Raw genomic sequence first — 8,979 nt, 5'->3', positions numbered from 1 at the left:
AAACTTTTGTAAAAAGGGATTGAGTATTCATGTTTTTAACAGAGACTAAAGTTTAAATATTCTTCAGATGTGCAAATGTTACAGCGACCAAAGCTGTCGAAAAGGTCGAGTATTGGCATCTACAGAGAAAGGAGAAAATATCACTATGGTTGCATGCTGCAACGTTGAAGGAAAATGTTCACATCCATCAATGATTTGTAAGAGGCTCACCAATAAAGAATTTCTGAGAGTGCGCCGTTTGGTTTTACGGTGTTCATTAAATGTAAATTATACTATATAAGTAGTGACTATTTTTTTAATGGCTGAAGACTATTGTGTAGGAAAGGCACAAGATATCACAATATGTAAAGCCTGTGAAATTTGTTAACCTGTCGGTGGTATTATAATAACGGATTCCATATGATATCTCCCGTGATGAGTATATGGATGACAAGAGCAAAAAATATATATCTCTTCTTAATTATTAGGCTTACGCGTGTAGTATCATTATTAAACATCAAAGTCTCCCGTTCCACTCGGCATTGAAACATTGCTTACACAAATAAATTGTGTAAATATTTCGGCTACAATATGGAGAGTACCGAATGAATTTGATGTCAGTAAAATAAAAATTTAGTTACAGTTGTATAACAAAATACCCACCTTTCAACAGTGTCGTTGAATAATGAACGCCACGTGTATAATACAATTTTATCAGTAATCAGTAAAATCAAGTAAAACAACCCATACGTCAGAAGCCTGGCTCATCGGAAAATATGAAATATGTCTGCTTATAATATTGCATAGTTGGGCCTAGATCAGTGATTGTTCTATTATTAAAACACAATTAAAACCATTGTATGTTACATATCTGCAGATTTACAGTGCTCTCATATTTGGTAAATATTAATAATGAACCAATTGAAAAATGCAATTGTAAATCTTTAAGCGGTAGAGTAAATACACTATCCCATGAGACTCCTAAGAACATACAGTTAATTGTTAAAAGGTTATTCAGATTTTCAAAAAATTATTGGATAGGATTATTTTAATGTAAATTATTAATCACGTTCATTATAATACAGTGATCTCACATGATTAATATTAGTTATTTACAATTTTTAGAATAGCCGCTGGCCTAAGTTACCAGGTTTAAATTATAAATAAACTGAAATTGGTTTAAACTAACATTGTTTAATAAACAGTTTAGATGACGCTATTCCGAATAGTTGTTTGAACAGTTTTGAGCTTCAAGAGCCCGGAGAATGTGGCGTTCCTCGAGGCCATACGCGCATACAACGTCACACGCGCAGCATATCGTATCTGCCGTCAACTTACTTTCAATGACGCACAAGCTAGGCTTTAGTCTAAAAACTGCAAGGTTTTATGTAAGATTAATATACCTGTAATATGTTAATCTCGCATTTTAGTCCAGGAAAGTATAGCCCATACAAGAAATACCTATTACTTTTCCCAACTTATCTTAGACGTCGAGGTGATCATTGACTTTTTTGTTTTTAGATACGTCGGGAGTTTCATAGTTATTTTGCGTTGTCTGTATTTTCTTAATGCATAAAATGCATACTTGTAGGATTACAAAACATTAACATAACATTAAAATTAAAAAAAAATCATTTAAGGCCTACTTTGTGAGTCATCGGAACAGTGACGCCAGGTAAACCAGGTTGAGCCTGTGCTATATGCGCGTTTGGGTGCAAGGGTCTCTGGGGGTCTTGAGACAGTGGGCAAATTAAACTTCCAAGAAAGTCGGACAGTACCTGGCGTGGCCTTGATTGACCGACTTCTGGAACCTGGAAAATTCCCTAACAGAAAGTCCAATAATCCCCGCCGACATTATAAATACACGCACGGTCTCTAGAGGCGGCAGCGGCAGCCTCTCATTATTCCAATTCTTAGAAATGTTGATAGTACCGGCACTCAACCCATCTGTCAAACTGGTCACTTTGTACCGTTACCTTGTCATTCAAATGTTCCCTCAAAACTTCCCTGCCCAACATTACAGAGGCTCCTTTCAATACTTGTAGTAATGATCGACTAGGCCATAATTTCATTGGGAAAATTCGATAAAGTGGTCGGAAAGATATATACTTTTATAATCATTTATAATCTACAGTAAAATCAAACAATAACAGCATTCCTTCTAGGCAATCCTGCAACGTTTTTAGATGCCGTAATTAACAACACTACAATAATGAAGGCATTGTTATTGAATATGCTGGGTTTTATGTATATATTATAATAGAATATCTAGAAGGTTTTTAATATTACGGATACAATATATTATCATTATAGCCAACATACCGTAATCACGATGAGTCCCTGTAACAACGCGGAATTCTGGAACGTGAAATGTGGGCTAATCGTATCCTCCAAAATACTTTAATACATTTTCACATTAAATATAGACAATGTTTTACCGTATAATAATGCGATTAGTTAAATCTTTTTAACCCGGTAATCTAACAGCTGTATCTACCTGAGATTGCAAACCTTATAGTTAAACTTTTTCTCGTCAGAGCAATAACAATTTAGTGGTACACATATCCAATAATATTAAATAGTTCTTATTGTAGCATAAATAACACTTCAATTTAAAGGTAAAAGATTTTTAATTTCCTGAAATGTCCTATTTAAAGATTTATAATTACTTTCTAAGCACTGTTTTGTGATTTATGTAAGAACGATAAAAATAATTTTTATCTAAGGATTGAAAAATATTACATAAGGTTAAAAATGTCTATTGTGAGCCTCTCTCTTTATTTAAAAAATACAAGAAAAAGAAATTTTGTTTACGACAAATATCTAGTGATATTTTTAAGCTTTGGCAGTAAATGATAGCTTTAAAAAAGAACCTCATACAATTTTATGTAATCAAAAAAGCGTGTATTTGATATTCCAACCCTAGGAGTTACTAATGCCTAAATACCTATGTCACTATAAAATTACAAGTTGCAATGTTTTTAATTAATTATAATAATTGTTATACTATGTCAAGCATAAAATATTTATTAAAATATTTTACAGTAATAAGGCATTATGCTATCACGGAAAGCACAAGTATATTTAGGTTTATTAAAACATTCATTATTTATGTCAATAATGTCTTATTCTAAGATTTATACTATTTGTTTTATTTTAAATTAAATTATTATATTAAATATATCTAATTTTGTAGTAAGATTTTGTAAGCTTTAATCAATGGATCTTTTAAAATATTCTTTAGTTTTTCCAGTTAGTGATTGAGCCAGGATACCCAGGTTAGGGACATTAAAACATCCAGGATGACCGAACACTCAAGGAGTGTCATTGTAGTCTCACTAAATATCACCTTTTGTAATACAATTAAAATAAAAATTTTAATATTTCAGAAGTAGCTGTCGTCACCTCTTGTCAAATATGTAGGCCTATGAGGAAGAAAAACGTAAGGATATGCGTAGTATGAGGATTTTATTAATTAGAGCCTGTTCGTATCCTGTATGCCTAATCTTTCCTGGCTGAGTCACCTGTGGTGTACTATAACACACTTGAAGAGTCGGCTTAGCTAATGTTTTTTCAAAATTTTGCTAAATTATTTATGATTTTTTTGTATAAAAAGCATTTAGCCTAAGTTGGATTGATACTAAAACTATACTGAAAAACATAGTTAATAAAATCCTTTTTATATTTTGTTATTTACCATCGTTATGTTTACAAAATGTGTAATATTACGTTTCGAGGATTGAATTGTATCCTCTTCGAAAGGCGAGATGATAATTAGTAGCCTACTGTATATGAAAGATACACTGTCTCGCAATGATCTGCTACTAAAGCACAGGAAACTAAGGAAGTACCAAAATGAAACTTGCCCGGAAACCGCTTAGAGTCTAAACAACAAAAAATGAACTTAAGCGTTGTCACTGCACAGAATACAAGTCATGAAAAAAGGTCAAGAGCACGAGAGGTCCAGCTTCTTTAATTACATAAATTCCTACTTTACTTTCTTTAGTTATATCACTAATACTGATTTTAGTATTGAAAGTCGTTTCGTAAAAAAAATAAAATTGCACTATTTTCCAGCACTCGAAACATACCTTCTGAAAAAAATCCTTTTGAGAACATACAAATTTCTTGTGAAAACCGTATTCGGATTTCCAAGTAGAGATTGTTTGGATAATATTGTCTCCTTGTGTAGGATTAATCACGTTCATTATAAAACAGAGATCATACATGACTTGTATTATTTATTTACAAGTTTTTGTACAGCTCCTTGTCTAAAACACTACAAACATTGCCTTGTGAAGATATAAATCACAAAAACGGGTTATATTCACAATAATGCAAATACAAGTTTAAGCATACGTTTTTTATCAAGCAGTGTAGTAGATAACGCTATAACTGATGTTCTTTGAATGGTGTTTATCAGCTATTTTAAGAAGGTCGGCCAGTACCTGTTAGTATAAATGTTTGGATTTAGCGTGTAAAAAAACGTACTGCGCGATTGTTAGATTTTTGAACCCATTCAATATTTTATATCAATAATGGAAAAATCCTTTGAAAATAAAGTTTAAGGATTTATAATATTTTTTAAAGGTAAAATCTAATAACTCGGTTTATTGTATTGTCCCATATGTTTCCTTCTAGTGACGTAAATCCCCACTCTTTTCTCCCCCACTACACAGTAGCCCCGCCCTCACCTCTCTTTCCCCCCACCACCAGACGCTAGACCTCAAAGGCGACGCTGAACTTCGTCAGTCTCTGTTGAGGAGTGATACAGTGCTTGTCGTACGAGTTATATCAGCGCTCCACAAGACCATGCGTTCCAATAGTTTGATTAGACGTCAACGCTCTATCAGGAGCTGGCAAAGGTAAGTTATCTAATTTATTTAGAGTAACACGTCACAATATATTTTATATTTCGTCCATGTTACATGGTAAATATAATAATATTATATCGTCGTTAAATACAGCAAGGAAAGTAGTAAATGGCAAAATACAATTATTTACTCTTTTAATATGTAAAGCAACAACAAGTAGATCATAAATATACTGACTTGTATAAATATAAATATCAAGAAAAAATTCAATACATTGTGTTAATTTCTTTAAGATCATACTGTCTGTTTTGTTAATAGACCGTTATAAGGAAGCCATCAGTATGTATGTTTTTATACTAATGCGATAAAACCTTTTGAATATATGATCTAGCTATTGTATGTATATTTACGATATAATATTTTTTCATTCTTTAGAAGTTGATATAAATGACTGAAATAAAAATGGGTTTTTGTGTAACACAGTTACTTAACTTACTTAACTTTGTGTTTTATTTTGACTGATGTTATAGTGCATAACATTATGCGGCTTGTTTTTATTTTCTAAGTAGCTAAAAATAATTGGTTTATCAATGGATTTAGTTTTTATAAATAATTAACAAGGAGTGTGTTTGGTCACTCGTTATAAAAATAAAATTGTTTTAGCCAAGGTAAAGGTAAAAATACATTTCACGTATTAATTATAACTGAGTTTTAGTACATAATTACAATAATCAATTAGTAAATAAGTGTTTGGAAAATAATTTTGGTTTAAGACAATAAGCTGGAGTTAGGAAACGTGTCGGAATCAAATATTTGTGATAAATAGATCCTGTGGTAATACAAACTATATTTAAGTTGTTTGGAGGCTTGACCATTACATGTTTTGACAAAGTGAACCATATAGAATATTATTAAGTAAAAATTTTATAAACTATTACTATTTTTAGCGCTACAGTTTATATATCAGATGAAACAATATGTTAGTATACGGCAAGTATTATAGAAGAAGCGCTTATTTTCTTGAATATTCGGACAGAAGCCCTTAAAAACGCTTTAATTAATTAATTTAATAACTTTTTATAACACAAATATAACTATTGATAAAAAAGGAAAGTACATTTTATAACACACAAATATAATTATTGATAAAAAAAGGAAAGTACAATACTTTAGTTCTTGTTGTAAAAATTATCTCATAATAATCGAGGAATGTTTCCCTAGCCGTTTCCTGCGGATTCCCATGTAATTTTTAAAATATTAGTCCATAACCTACTTAGTAAAAACACTTATGGCGTAATATGATTGTTCCCAATGATATTTTCAAACGTAACTAGACATACGATTAAGTAAGTTTTATTTTATTGTTTGTTGTTAAAAGATAACACGTTGAGGGACTAAATTTGATATTAGTTAATTTGATAGCCTACAGTTGTGCGCGTATCAGATCATTTCTAGTTCAAACGAATTATTTAAAGCTGATTTTCCCCTAATTATGACAATATATACACAGTTTTAAAAAACCAATTGAATAAAAACACTGTTTATGTGAATTTCTTGTTGTCTACTTACGGTCAAATACATTTCCAGTGCCATAGTTGAGTTTGCCACGTTGTCTTGATAAATAGAATATATGTAAACACATAGTACTAAGAAGCCAACTCGGCCTAAAAGCGTCTACTTCAGGCCGTTTACATTAATAAGCAGTTTCATGTATTTCCGGTGTCAAATTTGAATTTACTCTATTGTCCCGTCCAGGAAAATATATAAAGATATATAGGTGACTTCTGAGAAAGAGTGTTTATTTAGTTTTCTTACATTCCTTATTATGCCTAAGTTATTTTTAGTGCTATAGTTGAGTTTTTTCCTGTACATTAATATCCAGTTTAATGTATTTCCTGTTTTAAATTTGAGTTTACTCTATTGTCGTGTCCAGGAAAATATATACATATGTAGGTGCCATATGTGGACATGTGTGTTGAATTTGCTTTATCGTCACGAAGAAGAAACAATACATCGGTTACATACTCAGGAATTAGATGTCTAACTACGATCCAATAACATCACCCCCTTGTAATAAGGAAATCATTAGCAAGTTTACGCAACATTTCAGTAATCATTTATAATAATCTATATAGTAGAAGTCTATACGTATCTAAGTATAAGTCATGTTTTAGGAATCTAGCTGAGAAGGAATAAATAACTGATGCAAGTTAGTATACAAATGCCACATGAAAATGTCAACGAAATTAAACTAGTATTGCATATATACTTATTCTTGCACATAAACATTCACAAAATTTTGAAATAACAATGTTTTAATTGTATTAAAAAACATGAAATAAATTATTTCCAATAATTAGGTATTTTTATTCGTCACAGGCTCAATATGGAAAAGAATAAATAGGATATTTTTGTCTTTGTTATCTACATTACACTACTAATCGATCATTTGTATTATAGAGATAAAATATTTTAAAAAGGTTCAATCTCTTTGGCGTATTTTAGCTGAACTAAAATTTAATTATGAAACATAAATATTAACATTAAAATATTGATAAATTAATTAAACGGGTGGTTGTTCCATATTCTGAATAATTTCGAGTATTGTAAAACAAATCTGTATTTATATACTGATCCCATAAAACTTATTTTTATTTTTAAATCCTTTTTGGGGTACCAACTAGCGATACAGGAAAGAACCACTGTATTCTTGTCGTATATTAATTACCTCAATCCTTATAAAAATCTGACATTATATTTAAGCTACAACTAGGCTAAGATCATTTTCAATAAAATAGTATAATTTTGATGACAATAGTTAGTCAAATATTATAACCAAGTATAAAATAGAAGAAATTAAGATACCTTTGTAAAAATTAATCTTATCATGTATGTCATAATAAGTACAGAATTATTAAAAACTACTTTGCAAAATTCTTTGCAATTCTAAATTCGTTTGTCCGTATTTACTAAAGACATTACAATTTTTATTTTGCGAACGATTTTTTCGTTAACGATTGGAGATACGGGAATCAACCACTAAAACTTATTTTTTACATCGCTTTAATCCCTGCGAGGCACTGAAATTACACTTGATTTACAACTAATCGGACTCGGTTACAATTTGTAAGATGATGATCACTTGAATTTCCAGAATGCGAGTTTTATGCGGCCTAACCGTAATTTCATTGATTATTTCATCCCACCTAAGGGTTTTCACCACATTCGAGCTAGAGCCAACGCTTTTAACAATTCATGATTTAGATTCCAGTTTTTATACCTGAGTCAGTTTCACAGGTAGCTGTATAGTATATGGCATATAAGTTACTATATCATTGCCTTATATAATAAAATTGTTCCATTTTATAAATTTTGAAACTGCTTCAATTATTTCAACGTGTTCTTGTACACTTCTATATTCATGCCTATTATTAACTAATTACACAGTTGAGCTTTTAATGATTAAAGACACATAGAGGCCGTAATATCACGTTATGTTGCTGCGTTTTATCGGACGTTGTTGAATTTTAATAGGTGCCTTTTTAATTTTAGTGCTGTTAAATATTTTAACGTCGTGTTCTTATTTACTATTATATTTATATGGTATATTGATTAGTTAGATATTTGTGTTAAATGTATTGTTCATTTGGTACGTTGATAACCAAATGAGTTGTAATTAATTGTTACATTATGTGGGATGAGGAACCCGTGTTCTTTATCCAGAATAATTGGTTTATTATGTGATGAATGTATCCTTTCGTTCTTACCGATTCTAGTGCATTATATCCAGTTCTTAAATGTAGTTTTTTTCAAACATAAGAGAAATTTATTATCTATGGATCATGCTGCTAAAGGCTACACATGTATGGGAAATTGAGTGATTAAAAGTTTAAAGTTAAGTGTATGCCAGGTTATACTTGAATTTGGGTTTTTGTATTTAGTCCCTCATATTTTACAGCCCTTTTAATTTACGTAAAGCAATTACCCATGTTTCCTATATGGGCGATTTTATACTTTGGGAGTTATGTAATGTTAAAAGGTGTGCGTGCTGTAATAAACTATATTTATAAAAGGGCAGTTAGTAGCAATTATGTAAACGCCTCTTAGTCATAAAGAGTGAAAAATCTTGTTTAAACATCGTATCCTCCCTGTTCACAGGATCAGTTCTACTGTCAAGAGCAGGAGA

Source organism: Homalodisca vitripennis, chromosome 8 (genome assembly GCF_021130785.1).
Source record: "Homalodisca vitripennis isolate AUS2020 chromosome 8, UT_GWSS_2.1, whole genome shotgun sequence".
NCBI classification, from domain to species: domain Eukaryota; kingdom Metazoa; phylum Arthropoda; class Insecta; order Hemiptera; family Cicadellidae; genus Homalodisca; species Homalodisca vitripennis.
This window is presented reverse-complemented; position numbering follows the sequence as displayed.